At 39.3% G+C, this 21,662-nt stretch overlaps 1 long non-coding RNA gene across 1 annotated transcript in view; it reads left to right on the top strand.

Annotated features, from left to right (window-relative positions):
• LOC133561453 (uncharacterized) overlaps positions 1-10,514 on the top strand; it is a 113,511-nt gene extending 102,997 nt beyond the window's left edge. The window contains exon 3 of the long non-coding RNA XR_009808702.1: positions 9,856-10,514. This is a non-coding gene — a long non-coding RNA (uncharacterized LOC133561453). The remainder of the gene's footprint in view (positions 1-9,855) is intronic.
• The last annotated feature ends 11,148 nt before the right edge of the window (positions 10,515-21,662 follow it).

Here is a 21,662-nt window from a genome sequence, read left to right as displayed (position 1 = left end):
GCCGAGAGAGTGAGGTCGGCGTCACTTTGACGCTGTAAATGTGGAACTTGGAGCCAAGCTATGTGGACGTAAATGGAGTGCTTAACAAAAATAAACTGGAAACGTCCCCGACCAGCTGGACCAAACAGACAACTGTGATTCACTTTAATATTGATTATGCAGCACGTCAAGCGTGTTATTACAATTACAGTGCATATGCTGTCGAGCTAGCTGTGTACAAACAAAACATGCAATGTGGCCTAATACTTAACACATGATTGAATATGATTGATCGTGAATTTTTAGTCAGTACAGATTGAGGTCCTATCGCATTGTGCGATTCGGGTGCTGACGTGGAAGCTAGCTTATATCTTGTTTTAGCTGGCTTTTACGGCTAATACCAAAGCATGTTGATGTGTTACTCCGCTGGAAAAATGTCTCCTCAGTGTTTGCTCTTAAAATCAGTAAATCAATGTGTATTTATATAGCCCTTAATCACAAGGGTCTCAAAGGGCTGCACAAGCCACAATGACATCCTTGGCTCAAATCCCACAACAGGGCAAGAAAAAACTCAACGCAATGTAATGCAATGAGAAACCTTGAAGTGTGTGTGTGTGTGTTTTAAAAAGAAAATAGATGTTCAGCTAAGCTAATATCCCATATGCTTTATTATTTTGGAAAACAGACCACACTTGCCACAAAACTAACAACAACGAGCTGATTTTAAAAATATATATTTTAAAGATTGAAAGTTGCCATCAATCCCACCTTGGTGCTCGGGCCCCGAAACACCCACGGGATCAGCGCCTATGCTGCTGCGCAACAATTTTTTCGAGGATTTTCGAAATAAAAGGATGGTGGGACCCCAGCCGTTAGTTTACCATGAGGTCAGGATGTAGGTTAGGTCTTTTGAGCAGAGGATGAAATACTGTTTTTTTTTTAATGCTAGGGGAACAGTGCCAGAGGAAAGTGATACATTTATAATATTTAGCACTGATGGTCCTAATATTACCAACAGTTACTTGATAAGTTTCCTAGGAAGTGGGTCAAGTAAACATGTTGTTAGTTTTATCCCATTTACAAGTCGCAGGAGTTCCTCTAATGCAGGGGTCGGCAACCTTTACCACTCAAAGAGCCATTTTGACCCGTTTCACAAAATAAAGAAGATAATGAGAGCCGCAACCATTCTTGCTAATATCTGCTGATAGTCACCCAGATAACAATAATAAGGATGCGCTATGAAGCCATTGCCTTTGACGCCTTCTACAACATGTACAAACAGCTTGACAGCCCAGTAACATGTTGTACGTGGCTTCCGCTGATACACGTACACGACTGCAATGCATATAGTCAACAGCCACACAGGTTACACTGAGGGTTGTGATATAAACAACTTTAACACTCTTACTAATATGTGCCACACTGTGAACCCACACCAAACAAGAATGACAAACACATTTCGGGAGAACATCCTAACAGTAACATAACATAAATGCAACGTAACACTTACCCATAATCCCATGCATCCATGACTCTTCCAGGCTATATTTTACAACCCGCTATACCAAACCACGACCCCCCCCCCCCCCCTCTGTGCATTGGTTGAGGTGGGCGGGGTTGGGGGTAAGGGGGTGTATAATATAAAAAAAACAACAAAAAAAAACCCAACAACTTTGATTTATATCACGCTTTTCTAAACACTCAAAGCGTTCACAGAGAAGTGGGACTCATCATTCATTCACACCTGGTGGTGGTAGACTACATCAGTAGCCACAGCTGCCCTGGGGTAGACTGACGGAAGCGTGGCTGCCAGTTTGCGCCTACGGCCCCTCCGACCACCGCCTATCATTCATTCATTCAACAGTGTGAGCGGCACCGGGGGCAAAGGGTGAAGTGTCCTGCCCAAGGACACAACGGCAGCGATTTTTGGATTTCAATAGGTGGGAAGCGAACCTGCAACCCTCAGGTTTCTAGCCGGCCGCTCTACCCACTACGCCATGCCGCCCCTATATAGCCTGGAATAGTCATGGATGCATGGGATTCTGGGTAATTGTTATGTTTCATTTATGTTGTGTGACTGTGAGGATGTTCTCCCGAAATGTGTTTGGCATTCTTGTTTGGTGTGGGTTCCCAGTATGGCGCATATTAGTAAGAGTGTTGAAGTTGTTTATATCACAACCTTCAGTGTAACCTGTATGGCTGTTGACTATATGCCTTGCAATCTTGTACGTGTGACAATAGAAATAGCGAGATGCATGCTTGGTGTAAAGGCGGGTGATGACATGTTGTAGAGGACGTTAAAAGTAAAGTCTTCACAGCACACCCTCAATATTGTAGTCCGAGTGAAAATCGGAGAATGATAACCCCGGGTGATGTCCGGGAGAGGCACTAAGATCCGGAAAGCCCCTCGGGGGAGTCGGTGATTATGCAGCTGAGCAACATCAGAGTGGCCAAAGAGCCGCATGCGGCTCCGGAGCCGCGGATTGCCGACCCCTGCTCTAAGGTAAGAGCCGATTATTAAAAAACAAAAACTTTGTATCTTCCTGTGTCTCATAATGATTGTAAACAACGGGCAAAATTACCCCCCAAAAAAAGTGCAGTTCCCCTTAAATTTAAGCAAGCTGAACAACCTGAACAACAAGTACAGTTAACCATTATTTACAAGTTGCTGCTATTGTAATGTCAAACTACTACATGTTTCATTATTACAATATCATAACTTTGAGGTCTCTTTTTGTGTAACCACTCAATTAAACCCCTTCACGCTTACTGGGCTGCTGCTGCGGAAGTAGACAAACACATTACAATGTAAAGATCGTAATCTTTAGTGTTGCCCGTGGTGATAGCAAATCAACATTCCGTGGGTCAACAGGATTCTGTCACTGAGTGGAAAATATTTAACCCCTCCGTTTGATCTCCATAATAGGAGCCATGTTTCTTCCAGCAGCATTCCCATTGCTTCTCCTTTCTTGCTCGAGCGAGCTGGCAGGAAGCGGCTCTTACAGCGGGTCCTCTTACTCCGCCATCAGGCCTGCAGCACTTGTCATCTCCCTTGCGGCAGCTTGGATTCTCCAATTTTTGGGTTAATTAATCAAAAATGATTTCTTTTCTCATTAGCCATGCAGCTGGTTTGCAATCTGCAAAATCAATGTTTTACAGATGTTTCCCTGGGTTTTGTTTTTCAGGCATGCGCTGATTTTTATTGGGTATGGATTTAAGAGGCTGCTGAGGGATTCTGAGTTAACGGAGCCACACAAACATGCACTCACACATATAACCAGAGACAAAGTAAGTGTAAAAGTAACTATATATATATATATATATATGTATATATATATATATAGTGGGGCAAAAAAGTATTTAGTCAGCCACCGATTGTGCAAGTTCTCCCACTTAAAATGATGACAGAGGTCTGTAATTTTCATCATAGGTACACATCAACTGTGAGAGACAGAATGTGGGGAAAAAATCCAGGAATTCACATTGTGGGAATTTTAAAGAATTTATTTGTAAATTATGGTGGAAAATAAGTATTTGGTCAACAGTTCAAAGCTTTCACTGATGGAAGGAGGTTTTGGCTCAAAATCTCACGATACATGGCCCCATTTATTCTTTCCCTAAAATGGATCAATCGTCCTGTCCCCTTAGCAGAAAAACAGCCCCAAAGCATGATGTTTCCACCTCCATGCTTCACAGTAGGTATGGTGTTCTTGGGATGCAACTCAGTATTCTTCTTCCTCCAAACACGACAAGTTGAGTTCATACCAAAATGGATACATGGATGATACAGCAGAGGATTGGGAGAATGTCATGTGGTCAGATGAAACCAAAATAGAACTTTTTGGTTTAAACTCAACTCGTCGTGTCTGAAGGAAGAAGAATGCTGAGTTGCATCCCAACAACACCATACCTACTGTGAAGCATGGGGGTGGAAACATCATGCTTTGGGGCTGTTTTTCTGCTAAGGGGACAGGACGATTGATCCGTGTTAAGGAAAGAATGAATGGGGCCATGTATCGTGAGATTATGAGCCAAAACTTCCTTCCATCAGTAAGAGCTTTGAATGGTTGACCAAATACTTATTTTCCACCATAATTTACAAATACATTCTTTAAAATCCCTACAATATGAATTCCTGGATTTTTTTTTCACATTCTGTCTCTCACAGTTGAAGTGTACCTATGATGAAAATTACAGACCTCTGTCATCATTTTAAGTGGGAGAACTTGCACAATTGGTTGCTGACTAAATACTTTTTTGCCCCACTGTATATATATATATATATATATATATATGTATATATATATATATATATATATAAATTATGTTGAGTACCCGCAATCTTGCTTGGCAGTTTATGTTAAAGTGTAAGATCGGGTCGGCAGTTGGGCTCCGTCTCTCCATTTTTCCTTCGCCTTTATTGGCCTGATTGTTGACAAAGCCAGAGGGTTGAGCCACACACATTTTCTCTCTGGGTAGCACCCTTTAATCTCGTAACAGCTTCTGGTTCTAGTTCCTGTTGGTTGTAAACAAATGTAATGTTGCATTTCCTGCAGTCTAGACATAACAGCCAACCCGGTAGAACCAGAGAGGCCAACATGTGCAGTGGCTGGCATACGTTGGCATCAAATCAAGTGTTAGGGGAACACAAAGGCAATAAAATAAAATGAGAAAGACATTAACCATTTGAGGGGATGGGTGTTGTCTTTAAAGGACCAATAGCGTTTTTAGATGACAAAAATGTCACCAACAATTTCTCCTTATGTATATTTATTTTTGTAAAATATACATTTGTTAGTCATTTCCTATAATATCAAAAAATTATTGAGTATGTGGGTAGATAACTTATTGTCTTCGAAACACCCCATTTCCATCGGCAATCTCGATATGCCGTCGCCCTTGGTGTGACGTCATTTACAGAACTGGAGATCATTTTCCCACATTGAGAGTGTAAATAAAGGCATATAAAACTAATATTTTGATGACTTAATTGCACGTTTTGTTGCCCTGGTGCATGATTACTTAAACATTTTTATAGTTAACATTATGAGCCAAAATAAATATAAATATGACAATATAGTCGAGATTTCTGTGGTTTTATCCGTTATACAGTGCAAGACACAGAGGCTGTTTCATCCCCACAAGCCTGTTCAGGCTTGTAGGGATGAAATAGCCTCTGTGTTTTTACCTGACCTAACGTAAATATGATAATATGTAAACACAAAATGGGGATGGCGGGGCACATTTGGGAGAGTGGCTGTACCAGCAACCTGAGGGTTCCTGGTTCAATCCTCATCTTCTACAATCCTAGTCACGTCTGTTGTGTCCTTGAGCAAGACACTTCACCTATGGTGGGGCAAAAAAGTATTTAGTCAGCCATCGATTGTGCAAGTTCTCCCACTTAAAATAATGACAGAGGTCTGTACTTTTCATCATAGGTACACTTCAACTGTGAGAGACAGAATGTGAAAAAAAAAAATCCAGGAATTCACATTGTAGGAATTTTAAAGAATTTATTTGTAAATTATGGTGGAAAATAAGTATTTGGTCAACCATTCAAAGCTCTCAATGATGGAAGGAGGTTTTGTCTTAAAATCTCACGATACATGGCCCCGTTCATTCTTTCCTTAACACGGATCAATCGTCCTGTCCCCTTAGCAGAAAAACAGCCCCAAAGCATAATGTTTCCACCCCCATGCTTCACAGTAGGTGTGGTGTTCTTGGGATGCAACTCAGTATTCTTCTTCCTCCAAACACGACGAGTTGAGTTTATACCAAAAAGTTCTATTTTGGTTTCATCTGACCACATGACATTCTCCCAATCCTCTGCTGTATCATCCATGTATCCATGTTGGTATAAACTGAACTTGTCGTGTTTGGAGGAAGAAGAATACTGAGTTGCATTCCAAGAACACCACACCTACTGTGAAGCATGGGGGTGGAAACATTATGCTTTGGGGCTGTTTTTCTGCTCAGGGGACAGGAGGATTGATCTGTATTAAGGAAAGAATGAATGGGGCCATGTATCATGACATTTTGAGCCAAAACCTCCTTCCATCAGTGAGAGCTTTGTATGGTTGACCAAATATTTGTTTTCCGCCATAATTTACTAATAAATTCCTACAATGTGAATTCCTGGATTTTTTTTTTTTCACATTCTGTCTCTCACAGTTGAAGTGTACCTATGATGAAAACTACAGACCTCTGTCATCATTTTAAGTGGGAGAACTTGCACAATCGGTGGCTGACTAAATACTTTTTTGCCCCACTGTATGCTCTTGATGGGTCCTGGTTAGTGCCTTGCATGGCAGCTCCCACCATCAGTGTGTGAATGTGTGTGTGACTGGGTGAAAATATATATATTTGGCTTCCTACCACCACCAAAAACAAGCACCTGGGGATAGGCTGATTGGCAACACTATATTGGCCTTAGTGTGTGAATGTGAGTGTAAATGTCTGTTTATCTGTGTTGGCCTTGCGATGAGGTGGCGACTTGTCCAAAACGCAGCTGAGATATGCGCCCGCGACCCCGAAAGGAATAAGTGGTACAAAATGGATGGATGGGTGGATGTAAACACAATAGTCTGAGTTTCCTTATCTTCATTATCTTCCTGTAATGTGTATTTTCTTAAGCCTATCATGACATGTTTAATACTTTTTTTTTTAACCTTACATGCCCCTGTGTGCCACCACCTTTGTAGAGCTGCTGGAAAAGTAAATAAGGCTTTAAGACGGATAAAATATCTATTTCCCTAAGCCCAATTCGACTCAACTCAAGGTATAATTCCAGCAATAAAACATCAGTAGAAGAAGACACAAAAAAAGAATACTTACCTAAAAAACTTACCTTCCTTTTCTCTACTTTTTAAGTGCCGTATCCCCTGCTACAAGCTTGAAGCGGACCTACACTTACCGTGTTTGCGCTGTGAATAATTTTAAGTTCCATAATGTAGCCACTAATGTGTTTTCTCCAAGAAGTAAACACAAAGTCCACTGCAAAAAGCTGTGAAAACTCGTACAACACTTAATGTACACAATATGTCTGACTCAGGGCCTGATTTACTAATATCTGAAACAATGTGTGTAATCTATAAAATAATGTGTACTATTAGTGGGCGTGTCGTGTGCGATCTACTAACATTTAATGTACTATTCATAACTGGTGCAGACCGCCTTATCAAAATGAGGTTTTGTGTGTACTATGCAGCTTTCACCAGAGAGACATTTAATCATTTACTGCACATTCATGTTATCAAGCTCCTATCAAACAAGCAAGCAGATATGTTCCACTTTTTATGGGACATTTTAGAAGTAGTCTGGTGCTTCAACATGGAAACCCCACTTTTTTTGGTGCGCTACAAATGTGCTAATGGAACAGAGGCTGCACTTACTGTGCTAAAGACATGGAAACAATGCATATTTTAAAATGTTTTTTTATACAGCAGATAGGTTAATATATACAGGTATTCTAAATGAAAGAACAAAGGCTATTTAAAAAAAAAAAACACCAGCAGATACCGACACACATCAATTACATGTGTTTTAATCAGCCCCTTAACTCACCCAGCATGCGGCTATAATATTATAAAAGGGTATTGCTGAATAGTCAACAAGTTTTAATATTTTTGAATTCTGACAGACAATGCAAATATAATAGTGATGTCAGCATTAGAGAGACCCTTAACGTCCAGCAATACTAAGGTTTGCAAAATAAGTCTTTAAAGTAAGTGTACTGTATTTTCCGGACTATAAGGAACACTTAAAATCCTTTTCTTTTTTCTCAAAACTCGACAGTGCTCTTTAAAGTTAAAAAGTTAAAGTTTATACCCCAGTGTGTCTATTGTACACAGTAATTCTGGTTTTGTTTACCGACCTCGAAGCAATTTTAATTTGGTACAAGTTGTAATGATAAGTGTGACCAGTAGATGGCAGTCAAACATAAGAGATACGTGTAGATTGCAATATGACTCAAGTAAACAGCACCAGCATTTTATATGTTCCATTGAAAATATAGAACACTACACACGGCACTCAAAAATCCATCAAAATGGTTTAATATGACTTTGGTAAGCTATGAAGTCGCACCGCTTGAAGGATTGTCGGCGCATTAAACATACAAGTATTTTTTTGATGTGTGCATAAGGTAAGACGTAGTATCTGGCATTTTGTTTCGCAATATTATGCAAAAGCAACTTTTCTTACCTTCTAGTACCTGCTGATCCGTATTTGGGATCTGCATAAATCCTGAAAAAATGCTCGCATCCGCCTTTGTAGTCCGTGACGACGACGTAGTTGATAAGCTTCTTCTTTTTCTCTAGCTTCTTGTTATGGGATATTTATCCTCCGCTGTTGCCCTTTCTAATATAAAGTGGTGTAAAGTTGTTACTTATATCCGTCCGTAAACTCACCATTTTTATTGAGTTGAATTGAAAAGTATTGAATAAAATCCCCAAAAGAGCAGGGAAACCTGCAAAACAGGCTTGTAGGGATGAACTAGCCTCTGTGTTTTTTCCGGACGTGAGGTATCTTCCGCTGTACCCGGTATTGAGCATTGTAATTCGACTATATATATATATATATATATATATATATATATATATATATATATATATATATATATATATATACATACAAGCCCGCCCCCCATGCCAAATTGTTTTAACCCAATGCGGCCCCCCGAGTTCAAAAGTTTGGGGACCCTGCTCTATACAATAGCAGCACTCTATAGTTTGTGGGGAGTTTGCTGCAAAAATGTTGGTCTCCCAAATTTTGAACTGAACTCTGGCCGGATTTGCTCCCCTGGCAGCCATTGGAATAGCCCTGGTATACAGTAAATGTATCCTGACCTCTGTTGTGGTCATATTTTGGTGTGTAGGATTGCATGTTTTCTCGCGCAATCTCCACCCACTGTTCTGCTCAACTACACAGGAAAAAACAGAAGAAGCAGAGGAGCAAAGGAGTCCAAACAGAAATTATTATTGATTTAATCACATAATCAGCCGCAAACACTTGAGGCCAAGATAGCAAATCCATAATAGCCTCCCCACATAACCACCCTTACAAATTTACCATCAAAGCCCCTACCCTTGCACATACAGCAAACACAGGAACCAGGGGTCACCTTCAATCGCCAGCAAAATATTGACAGTCCTAATGCTTCTGTATGTATTTGAGTTAAATGTTATCAATCACTGATAAGAGCCTCATGCTTCTAAAGCGTAACGACTATGGCCGAAGGATTACGGCATCCTCTTTTCTTTATTAATCTTAACAGACAAAGGAAGAAGAGGGTAAAATCGATGTTGTCACAGTTAAACGTTTCCCCACTGATGTTTGTTTGATGTGTCTTCTGATACAATTCAAACGTGCAACACATCAAGGTTTGTTCGTTTGAAAAACATAAATATTCTAGAAAGATGTGCAGTTTGGTCATATACTTCAGCTCTGCTCTTTGTTTTTGAAAAATAATTATACCTTTTTATGTTGTTGAAATACATTTAAGGGTTAGAAGGATTACTAGAAATGGTGATATCATTTCCAGAGGCATCTTGTATTTTCTACATAACGAAATCAATCAATCAATCAATGTTTACTTATATAGCCCTAAATCACTAGTGTCTCAAAGGGGTGCACAAACTTCAACACAAACCACTACGACATCCTCGGTAGGCCCACATAAGGGCAAGGAAAACTCACACCCAGTGGGACGTCGGTGACAATGATGACTATGAGAACCTTGGAGAGGACGAAAGCAATGGATGTCCCACTACTAGATAGACTGTTGAAGATTTTACTAATTACACTGTTGTTGGATTACTTGGTTGAGTATTCACTTCAGGCTCACCATTCCACCTTTTTACTGCTTATTCTATTCAGATTCACAAAGATCTGGAAAGGAAGGACTAACTAAAGACTCGACTCAGGGCCAGCCAATCACAAGACACCTTCACATTCCCGCCTTCACTGACTGGGAACTGAACCAATGCCACACAGAAACAAGGCGAGTCAGTCATAATACTGAACCCAGATTTTAACTGCTCTGTTATCTTTTAAAATGTGTTATTGCTAGTGTCAATTTTATATATTTTGGTTAACAATTGCAGTTAAATGAACAGTATTTAATGCAAACAAGTGTTGCACTGAATGCCATGTTTACAGGACATCTTGCATTTTAAGTCTGTTGGTTTATTTTTCACCATGTTGATATACTTTGTAGAATAAAGTAAAATCATTTGTTTCTCAGTAATTTGTTTATCCATCCATCCATCCATTTTCTACCGCTTATTCCCTACCGCTGGTGCCTATCTCAGCTACAATCGGGCGGAAGGCGGGATACACCCTGGACAAGTCGCCACCTCATCGCAGAGCCAACACAGATGGACAACATTCACACTCACATTCACACACTAGGGCCAACTTAGTGTTGCCAATCAACCTATCCCCAGGTGCATGTCTTTGGAGGCGGGAGGAAGCCGGAGTACCCGGAGGGAACCCACGCAGTCACGGGGAGGACATGCAAACTCCACACAGAAAGATCCCGAGCCCGGGATTGAACCCAGGACCAGAGGTAGGTAGAGTAGCCAGAAATTGTACTCAAGTAAGAGTACTGTTACTTTAGAGATTTATTACTCAAGTAAAAGTAAGGAGTAGTCACCCAAATATTTACTCGAGTAAAAGTAAAAAGTATGTTGTGAAAAACCTACTCAAGTACTGAGTAACTGATGAGTAACCTAATTACGGCAACAAATAATGCACAAAAACATGAAAATAGCAATGAGCAATTTCAGAGCCAGGAATATCTCTTAAGCAACTAAAACAATAATATATATTAAATAATAGTACATTAAAATAAAATTTAAAAAATGGCACATTGAGCCACAATAACTTAACAGCACCATAGCCTCAGTAGGCATTGATTGATTGATTGATTGATTGATTAAAAGTTGTATTAGTAGATTGTACAGTACAGTACCTATTCCGTACAATTGACCACTAAATGGTAACACCCGAATGCGTTTTTCAACGTTTATCAATTACTTAGTAAATGACCAAGTCGAGGTGATCTACCTCATATAAACATACACACACATATCATTTATACACACACATATCATACATATATATATATATATTTATATATATATATATATATATATATATATATATATACATTTATATATACAGTATATCATTTATATTTATTTATTTTGCCGTTTTTGTTCACATGTTGAAGGTGTTTTAATGAATATACATGCATGTTTAACACATAGATTCCTATCTTTCATGAAGACAAGAATATAAGTTGGTGTATTACCTGATTCTGATGACTTGCAATGATTGGAATCAGACGTCCTCTTTTCTGTCTAATACCACATGAAAGTCGTTGGTTTTTGGCATCTTATCTGTCCAGCTTCCATATTCGTTTATACACACTTTACAAGAAATACATTGGCGGCAAACTCCGTAGTTTGCTAGCTTGTTTGCGCTGTCTTTCGGAGACTCTTATTTTGTTAGCGCAGGCGCGTTGGAGCGGCACTTTTATTGTGAAGACAGGAACTGTGCGATCAGTCTTTAGGCTTTTGACGGGAAGTACGGTTGAAATAAAAAGTGTCTTTTTTCCTTCACACTTTTGATTGATTGATTGATTGAAACTTTTATTATTAGATTGCACAGTACAGTACATATTCCGTACAATTGACCACTAAATGGTAACACCCCAATACGTTTTTTAACTTGTTTAAGTCGGGTCATGTGACCGCCTGGCTCTGTTTGATTGGTCCAACGTCACCAGTGACTGCATGTGATTGGTGAAACGGAGGCATGCGTAGATTCTACTGTGAAGCTCTGTCATAAACCAAAACAAATATTAATAGATCGATATAAAAATGTAGCGGGTAGCCAGCTGAATGTAGATAAATGGAACGGAGTAAAAGTAGCGTTTCTTCTCTATAAATATACTCAAGTAAAAGTAAAAGTATGTTGCATAAAAATTACTCGTAGAAGTACAATTTATCCCAAAAGTTACTCAAGTAAATGTAACGGAGTAAATGTAGCGCGTTACTACCCACCTCTGCCCAGGACTACTCAGGACTTTCGTATTGTGAGGCAGACGCACTAACTCCTCTTCCACCGTGAAGCCCGGTAATTTGTTTATTTTGTTACACAGGAGCTCAGTTACAAAGTATGGAAATGGTAAAGGCGGAAAGGATAATGCAGGTATAAAGTAAACTAAAAATGTACCATGGTAGCAATATAAAATATAACATATATGTCATATTTAAATATTACATATACAGTATATAATATATACTGATATATTTTATTAGTACATCATATTATAGTTTTATATCATATATACAATATATAACAAATCCCAATTACCATGTACAATATTACAGAATACGTAACAACTGCAGCAAAAAATTTAATAAAAAAATGTTGTTGTACATGTTACAATAGCAATTAACCACTATTCTATTCCGCATCGCTCAAACTATTTACAGATGAGTTTATATATACAGTCCTCCCTAGTTTATTAGCAGCATGAGCTTCTTGCTAATTATTAGGATTACCACCCATATCGTATGTTTAACTCCTGATGAGAAACAATGCAACAATGACACGGATTCAGATTTTAAGACTCCCACAACATCCGTCTCTGCAGTCATCTATCTATTCGGTTGCCTATCCTTGGCCATCTAGCCCGCAGCTATGGAAGCCTAATTGTTTACCAAAGGGTTGCGGCTCATTTGCTCCTGGAGATTGGGCCTAATTAACACTAACTTGTCTGAACACAGAGGAGCGCTGTCCACTCCGCTTTAATCTAATCTGTACTCTTTCAAAAATAATGAGATCATTTACACCTCATTAACAGGCAATGTAATGTCTCTGCATTAATCATAATGATTGCTTATCATTTCACTTTGCAATATTATCTCCTCTAATGAAACTGTTCACACAACTGCCAAGTGGGCCTTAATTGGTCGTGTAAAATCACAGCGCACCCGGCAGATTGTCGCCACGTGTGAAGTTGTAATTTGCATGGACAGGAGGGGGAAATATGGTGGTGGGTGTAAAAGAGGGCTAGGTGAAAGGCATAAAATGAGGGATTTAAGTGTGTGCACGCTCACTGTACGCCATTCCATATTGGAGAATAAGAATAAAGATCTCCAGTTGTAAAAAAGAACAATTTTTTTTTTCAATGACACACCTTTCTTTAGGGTGTCTCTTTGGGCCATAAAATCCATGCCTTTGGTGTGATCACAGACATAACACGGCCTCCATTCTCAGCTTTGGGATACCAGTCTGAGACCAAGGTAAAAATCCATCCCTGGACAAGTTGCCACCTCATCGCATGGGCAGCACAAACATTTGAAACAGACACTCAAAAAGCCACAACTTATAAAAAAACAAAAAAAAAAACACGTATATACTGTCATGATATATATATATATATATATATATATATATATATATATATATATATATATACAAACCCCGTTTCCATATGAGTTGGGAAATTGTGTTAGATGTAAATATAAACGGAATACAATGATCCGCTGTGAACGGGACTCTCGCTGCTGTGTTGGATCCGCTTTGGACTGGACTCTCGCAGTTGTGTTGGATCCATTATGGATTGAACTTTCACAGTATCATGTTAGACCCGCTCGACATCCATTGCTTTCCTCCTCTCCAAGGTTCGCATAGTCATCATTGTCACCGACGTCCCACTGGGTGTGAGTTTTCCTTGCCCTTATGTGGGCCTACCGAGGATGTCGTAGTGGTTTGTGCAGCCCTTTGAGACACTAGTGATTTAGGGCTATATAAGTAAACATTGATTGATTGATTGATTTGCAAATAATTTTCAACCCAAATTCAGTTGCATATGCTAGAAAAACAACATATTTGATGTTAAAACTCTTGAAAATATATATATATATATATATATATATATATATTGCAAATAATCATTAATAAAAACTGCAAGATTGGAAAACTCACAGAAAATAAATACATGAAAATAAATAAAATACAAATATTTATACATTGACTCAAAAACAGAAAAGTCCTTACACCTCAATCTCAACTTACTCCAGAGAAGACTACATAGGTGAAGTCTGATCCCAATTCGGTATATTTCCATACCACAATTTCAGAGACAACACCCTCTGTTGGCAAGGTACACCTTATTGCCAAAAATATTTGGCCACCCATTCAAATGATTAGAATCAGGTGTCCTAATCACCGGTGAACACAATCAAGTACTTAGGTATGGAGACTGTTTCTACAAACATTTGTGAAAGAATGGGCCGCTCTCAGGAGCTCAGTGATTTCCAGTGTGGAACTGTCATAGGATGCCACCTCTGCAACAAATACAGTCGTGAAATGTCATCGTTCCTAAATATTTCAAAGTTAACTGTCGGCTTTTTTATAAGAAAATGAAAGAGTTTGGGAACAACAGCAACTCAGCCACCAAGTGGTAGACCACATAAACTGACAGAGAGGGGTCAGTGGATGCTGAAGTACATATTGCAAAGAGGTCGCCGACTTTCTGCTGAGTCAGTTGCTACAGAGCTCCAAACTTCAGGTGACCTTCCAATTAGCCCACGTACAGTACGCAGAGAGTTTCATGGAATGGGTTTCCATGGCCGACAGCAGCATCTAAGCCAGACATCACCAAGTCCAATGCAAGGCGTCAGATGCAGTGTTGTAAAGGACATCGCCACTGGACTCTAGAACAGTGGTGACGCGTTCTCTGGAGTGAAGAATCGCGCTTTTCCATCTGGAATTTTGATGGACCAGACTAGGTTTGGAGGTTGCCAGGATAACGGTACATTTCGGACTGCATTGTGCCGAGTGTGAGATTTGGTGGAGGAGGAATTATGGTGTGGGGCTGTTTTTCAGGAGTTGGCCCCTTTGGAGTGGGCCCCTTTCTATTTCAACATGACTGTGCACCAGTGCACAAACTTGACTGACCTCCACCGAGTCCTGACATGAACCCGATGGAACATCTTTGGAATGAATTAGAACGGAGACTGAGAGCCAGGCCTTCTCAACCAACATCAGTGTGTGACCTGATCAATGTGCTTTTGAAAGAATGGTGGAGAATTCCTATAAACATACTCCGTAACCTTGTGGACAGCCTTCCCAGAAGAGTTGAAGCTGTAGTACCGGCAAAAGGTGAACCGACATCATATTGAACGCAATGGGTTAGGAATGGGATGGCACTTCAAGTTCATATGTGAGTCAAGGCAGGTGGCCAATATAGGGTATAACGGATGTGACCACCAACCTGTGTGACAACTAACTCCGGTCTCCCCTACTCTATTTCGGCCCATGTGGTCACAACCTGCAGGTCTGCCTCCCAGAGGAGTAATAAAGAGCTTAAACCAGTACCAGCCCTCTCCAATGGGTGGGTTACCTAAAGAGGCCATGCTTGACTGCAAAGGTGGGGATCAGTGAGGCTGTTCTGTGCCTTGGCTTCTCTCTGGCTTAGGAGGGCTTAGGCGTGGATGTCATTTGCTCTTTCTTCCTGGTCAGAGTGGCCGGATGATAATTGTGGCGCGTGGTGACTTCAACTTCTGTCGCCACGGGGGAAAAAAGTTTGGCGAAATTGAAATCTGAGTAGCGTGTCTGAGAATCGGGGACGACTTCCGCACCATCAAGCATTTAAAAGACACATGACGGAGAAGAATTATGACTTTTGACGCGTTTCATCATCCGCTATCTACTGCCTGTGTTGAACCTGGATCCTTTTCCTCTTATTTTATTCCATTTCACTGTTCAGTGGAGGAAGCCACACTTTCTGCAACAGGGTCAACCTAAAATTCAACTTGAGATTTTCCAATTAGGTCTTATTCAATGTCAAAGAATTGGCACTGGTATTTCATCGAATGAAACTTGTAAACAACAGACAGGAATCTTTGTGTATTTCCGAACGGAGAACTCCAGCCAAGAGATAATGGTTTGGAAATACGCAAGACAAAAGGCCGTTTATGAAAGGCCCCGGTTTAAAACATCCGCTTTGGGTTTTGGAATCAAACGCTTTCACTGGCATCGCCTCGCGCTGATATGATTTACCGGCATATTCTCCCCCGGGGGACCTTTTCTAATGAACAGAGATGTATGCTCAGCTGCCCCGTACATGTAACCTCTGTGTGCTCTGCGGGCCGCCGTGCTGTAATATGATAAGTGTCTTGTCGATAGCTTGTATGATATGCTAATCATACTAAAACACCGTGCCTCAGGCGGTCCCCTTGTTTATTTATGAAGGCTTGACCTGAGGGAAAGGAATAATCGGCTTTTCTCTGAACTCTCTAACCCTGGGAGCCAAGGGAGCTGCCAATCACACACATCTGAGTCCTATAATTCCCCCACCTCCTTTTCCCGCATTTCCCTTGCTCCCCCTCGAATGAAATGGCAGATTTATGCAAACAACGCCACGCGTGCATTTTTTTTTTTTTTTCCTCGAGTGCTTGAATCATTGCAGTAAGTATAAATTGGGACCGACATAAACAAGTGATCAATAGCCTGTCGAGTTAGTTGTGTCACAACTCGGCAAATATAGCAACGATGACCTCATATTCACATGCAAATCAATTCCATCACAATGTCGAACTATGTCAGGGGGGGTCCAAAGTAAAGGTTGTTCGGTGTACTGGTATTAGAATAGAACCGTGATACTAGTGAATCATATTCGGTACTATACCACCTCTGAAAAGTACCCGTTTCACTCCACATTGTATAAAATACTACACGTTCTAGGTCCATCCTATCTTGACGATTGTATTGTACATACGGCAAGATCTCTGCGTTCAAAAGACTCCGGCTTGTTAATGATTCTTAAAGCCCAAAAAAAGTCTGCGGGCTGTAGAGCGTTTTCCGTTCGGGCTCCAGTACTCTGGTAACAGTTAGAGATACTACCTCAGTAGAAGTATTTAAGTCTCACCTTAAAACTCATTTGTATACTCTAGCCTATAAATAGACCTCCTTTTTAGACCAGTTGATCTGCCGCTTCTTTTCTTTTTCTCCTATGTCCCCCCCTCCCTTGTGGAGGGGGTCCGGTCCGATGACCATGGATGAAGTACTGGCTGTACAGAGTCGAGACCCAGGATGGACCGGTCGTCGGGACCCAGGATGGACCGCTCGCCTGTGTATCGGTTGGGGACATCTCTACACTGCTGATCCGCCTCCGCTTGGGAGGGTTTCCTGTGGACGGGACTCTCGCTGCTGTCTTGGATCCGTTTGAACTGAACTCTCGCTGCTCTGTTGGAGCCACTATGGATTGAACGTTCACAGTATCATGTTAGACCCGCTCGACATCCATTGCTTTCGGTCCCCTAGAGGGGGGGGGGGGTTGCCCACATTTGAGGTCCTCTCCAAGGTTTCTCATAGTCAGCATTGTCACTGGCGTCCCACTGGGTGTGAGTTCTCCCTGCCCACTGGGTGTGAGTTTTTCTTGCCCTTATGTGGGTTCTTCTGAGGATGTTGTAGTCGTAGTGATTTGTACAGTCCTTTGAGACATTTGTAATTTAGGGCTATATAAATAAACATTGATTGATTGATTGATTGTAGCTCACCGGCGTCAAAAAATAAACAAAACGCCATTGGTGGATCTACACCTAACATCCACTGTAATGATACCAAGTACAGGAGCGTATCTAGTCGATACTACTATCATACGTCAATATTTTTTGGCATCTTCTTTGTTTTTTTTTAAATTTATATTATGTTTATAAACTCAGGAAATATGTCCTTGGACAAATGAGGACTTTGAATATGACCAATGTATGATCCTGAAACGACTTGGTATCGGATTGATACCCTAATTTGTGGCATCATCCAAAACTAATACAAAATATCAAACAACAGAATAGAACCGTGATACTAGTGAATCATATTCGGTACTATACCGCCTCTGAAAAGTACCCGTTTCACTCCACACCGTAGCTCACCGGCGTCAAAAAATAAACAAACGCCATTGGTGGATCTACACCTAACATCCACTGTAATGATACCAAGTACAGGAGCGTATCTTGTCGATACTACTATGATACGTCAATATTTTTGGGCATCTTCTTTGGGTTTTTTAAAATGTATACTATGTTTATAAACACAGGAAATATGTCCTTGGACAAATGAGGACTTTGAATATGACCAATGTATGATCCTGAAACGACTTGGTATCGGATTGATACCCTAATTTGTGGCATCATCCAAAACTAATACAAAATATCAAACAACAGAATAGAACCGTGATACTAGTGAATCATATTCGGTACTATACCGCCTCTGAAAAGTACCCGTTTCACTCCACACCGTAGCTCACCGGCGTCAAAAAATAAACAAACGCCATTGGTGGATCTACACCTAACGTCCACTGTAATGATACCAAGTACAGGAGCGTATCTAGTCGATACTACTATGATACGTCAATATTTTTTGGCATCTTTTTTTTTATTTTTTTTTAAATGTATATTATGTTTATAAACTCAGGAAATAAGTCCTTGGACACATGAGGACTTTGAATATGACAAATGTATGATCCTGTAACGACTTGGTATCGGATTGATACCCTAATTTGTGGCATCATCCAAAACTAATACAAAATATCAAACAACAGAATAGAACCGTGATATTAGTGAATCATATTCGGTATTATACCGCCTCTGAAAAATACCCGTTTCACTCCACACCGTAGCTCACCGGCGTCAAAAAATAAATAAACGCCATTGGTGGATCTACATCTAACATCCACTGTAATGATACCAAGTACAGGAGCGTATCTAGTCGATACTACTATAATACGTCGATATTTTTTGGCATCCTCTTTGGGTTTTTTAAAATGTATATTATGTTTATAAACTCAGGAAATATGTCCTTGGACAAATGAGGACTTTGAATATGACCAATGTATGATCCTGTAACGACTTGGTATCGGATTGATACCCAAATTTGTGGTATCATCCAAAACTAATACAAAATATCAAACAACAGAAGAATAAATGATTATTACATTTTAACAGAAGTGTAAATATAACATGTTAAAAGAGAAAGTAAGCCAATATTAACACTAAATGAACAAATAGATTATTAATTCATTTTATACTGCTTGTCCTTAATGATTTTGACAAAACAATTGAATAGAAAATGACACAATATGTTAATGCATATGTCGGCAGACTAATTAGGAGCCTTTGTTTGCCTACGTACTAATAAAAAACAAGTTGTCTAGTATGTTCACTATTTTATTTAAGGACAATCTTGGAATAAGAAACATATTTTTAATGTGACATAAGATTTTTTTTCTTAAAACAAAGCTAATAATACATTTTTGTGGTACCCTTTATATATAAAAATACAGAAAAGTATTGAAATAATTTTGGTACCGGTAGTAGTACCAAAATATTGGTATCGGGACAACACCAGTCCAAAATGAAGCCCATGGGCCATTTGCGGCTTGCAGGTAATATTTTAATGGCCCGCCAGACATTCTAGAAATACGGTTAGTGGAGAAAGAAAAAGGTGGAATAAAAGAGCAAACAGGTATAATGTAACAAGAAAAATATAAATGTTGATGCTAATAACACAAAGATGACATGTGGGAGGTTTTTTCCTTTGAAAAAAATCTAAAGGACCCCCGCATCCTTTATTTTTTCAGTGTGCGGCCATCAGTTGAAACTTTTCGACCATGTGATTATTTTGAAATCTAAAGCCAAATGTATTTGTTTTTTTTACATAATTAATGAGAATGTTGACATGTGTGTTCACTTGACGCATTGCTAAAAAATACACTTTATATTCTGCAGTTTTTAGTGCATTAAAAAAAACTATTACAATAATACATAATGTTGGATGTAGAGAACATACAACAACTTTATTTATTAAATCAAAAATATTGAAATTCAACAGCTTGGTGCATTTGCAAACAGTTAAAATGATGTACAAAGCAAACTTTAACCTGCTACCCAAGAATGTACAACAATTCTTCTCATCAAGAGGAGAAATATAACCTTAGAGGAAAATCTGATTTAAAACATTTGTATGCTCGTACAACACTTAAAACATTTAGTATATCAGTACGTGGAATTAAATTATGGAATGGATTAACTACAGAAATCAAACAAAGCCCCAATATGATTCAGTTTAAGAGACTGTTCAAACTACAAGTGTTCACAAAGTACATAGAACAAGAATTATGATGAACATCTTGAACCCTTTTTTTCCCCCTTTTTTTATAGAGACAAATTATCATTTATGTATTTAATGTTTGTTTGCTTACTCTGGTATATTATTTATTCATCATTTATTTGTTCACTGTTCTGTTCCAGAGAACAAGGGAAATTGATAAAATTGCTGTGTTATGAAAAGGGGTAGGATTAAATAAACTCTTCGTACTCCTTTTCGGACGTGCTGTAATGAAACAACTGGAAATGTGTGATGCAATACATTGTATCGTATGCATGTTTGAAATAAACTGAAACTGAATAAATAAAAACAATTGCATTAATAAGCATGCAGTAGAGTGGCTTATTGTAAAGCCTCCATGCTTGTATTATGAACGCGTTAATGCTGATTAATCCATCATAATCATTCATCAGGTTTAAAATTTGAATACAATTAACCCATCTGCATCTGTCGAATCACTCAAAATCCCTAAAATGTCCCTGGCAACATATGACTAGGAGTTTGACGCAGCAGCGTTACTGTCAAATTAGTTGCTGATCCACTCGTGACAAGCTGCACGATCAAACAAGTCAATATGGAAGACGCAAAAAAAACACGTTGGGTCTCTTGATGGGACATTACCATACAAAAAGACCATAAAGCAGTAGTTGACCGACATAAAATACTATGCACACTTTGCACAAAGGCGTTTTCTTTAATCCAAGGCACTTCAGTCTTGGAAGACCAAAATAAAACAAAAGGAGTAGCAGGTCCACATTTATGTGGATATTTTTGTTAACAATAACATGATGTTAAAGCTGTAATGGACATGTGACGTGCATAAATAGTACATTTCCTTCATTTTGGACTCTCTTTGCCCATGCAAAATTATTCACATTAAAATAGATTAAATCAGAGTCATAATTAATAATCCAACCATATGATTAAGGTGATTGACATGTGTAATTGTGTGACAATATATACTATATATTAGAGCCTTCAAATGTAACGCTTCAACTCATGAGATTAAACACAAACAAATATTGCATTAATAATGTACAACTACAGATTAATCGCTAAACTTATTTTGTCCGCACATATTTTATTAACTTAATGGTTACATAAAAGGCGGCACGGTCAGGGATCAGGTCAATGTGTACCTTAGTACAAAGATGAGTGAGTTGACTGACAGGTGTGCTCAATAAAATTCTAATAACTAAAGTTCCTTGAGGTGAATAATGTAAACTCACTAAACCGGTATCTTTTATTGCTTTCATGGCGAGTTTACTGACAAATTTAAGTAAGAATTTTACACTACTTCATATTACAAAAGGCAACAGCGGAGAATGAATGTCCCATAACAATAATATAGAGAACAAGAAGAAGCTTATCGACTACGGCGTCTTCACGGACTACAAAGGCGGACTCGCGCAATTTTTAAGGATGTATGCAAATCCCAAATACAGATCAGCAGGTACCAGAAGGTATGTAAAGTTGCTTTTGCATAGTGTAGTGAA

Source organism: Nerophis ophidion, linkage group LG11, assembly GCF_033978795.1.
Source record: "Nerophis ophidion isolate RoL-2023_Sa linkage group LG11, RoL_Noph_v1.0, whole genome shotgun sequence".
Taxonomy (NCBI): Eukaryota; Metazoa; Chordata; class Actinopteri; order Syngnathiformes; family Syngnathidae; genus Nerophis; species Nerophis ophidion.
This window is presented reverse-complemented; position numbering and strand designations above follow the sequence as displayed.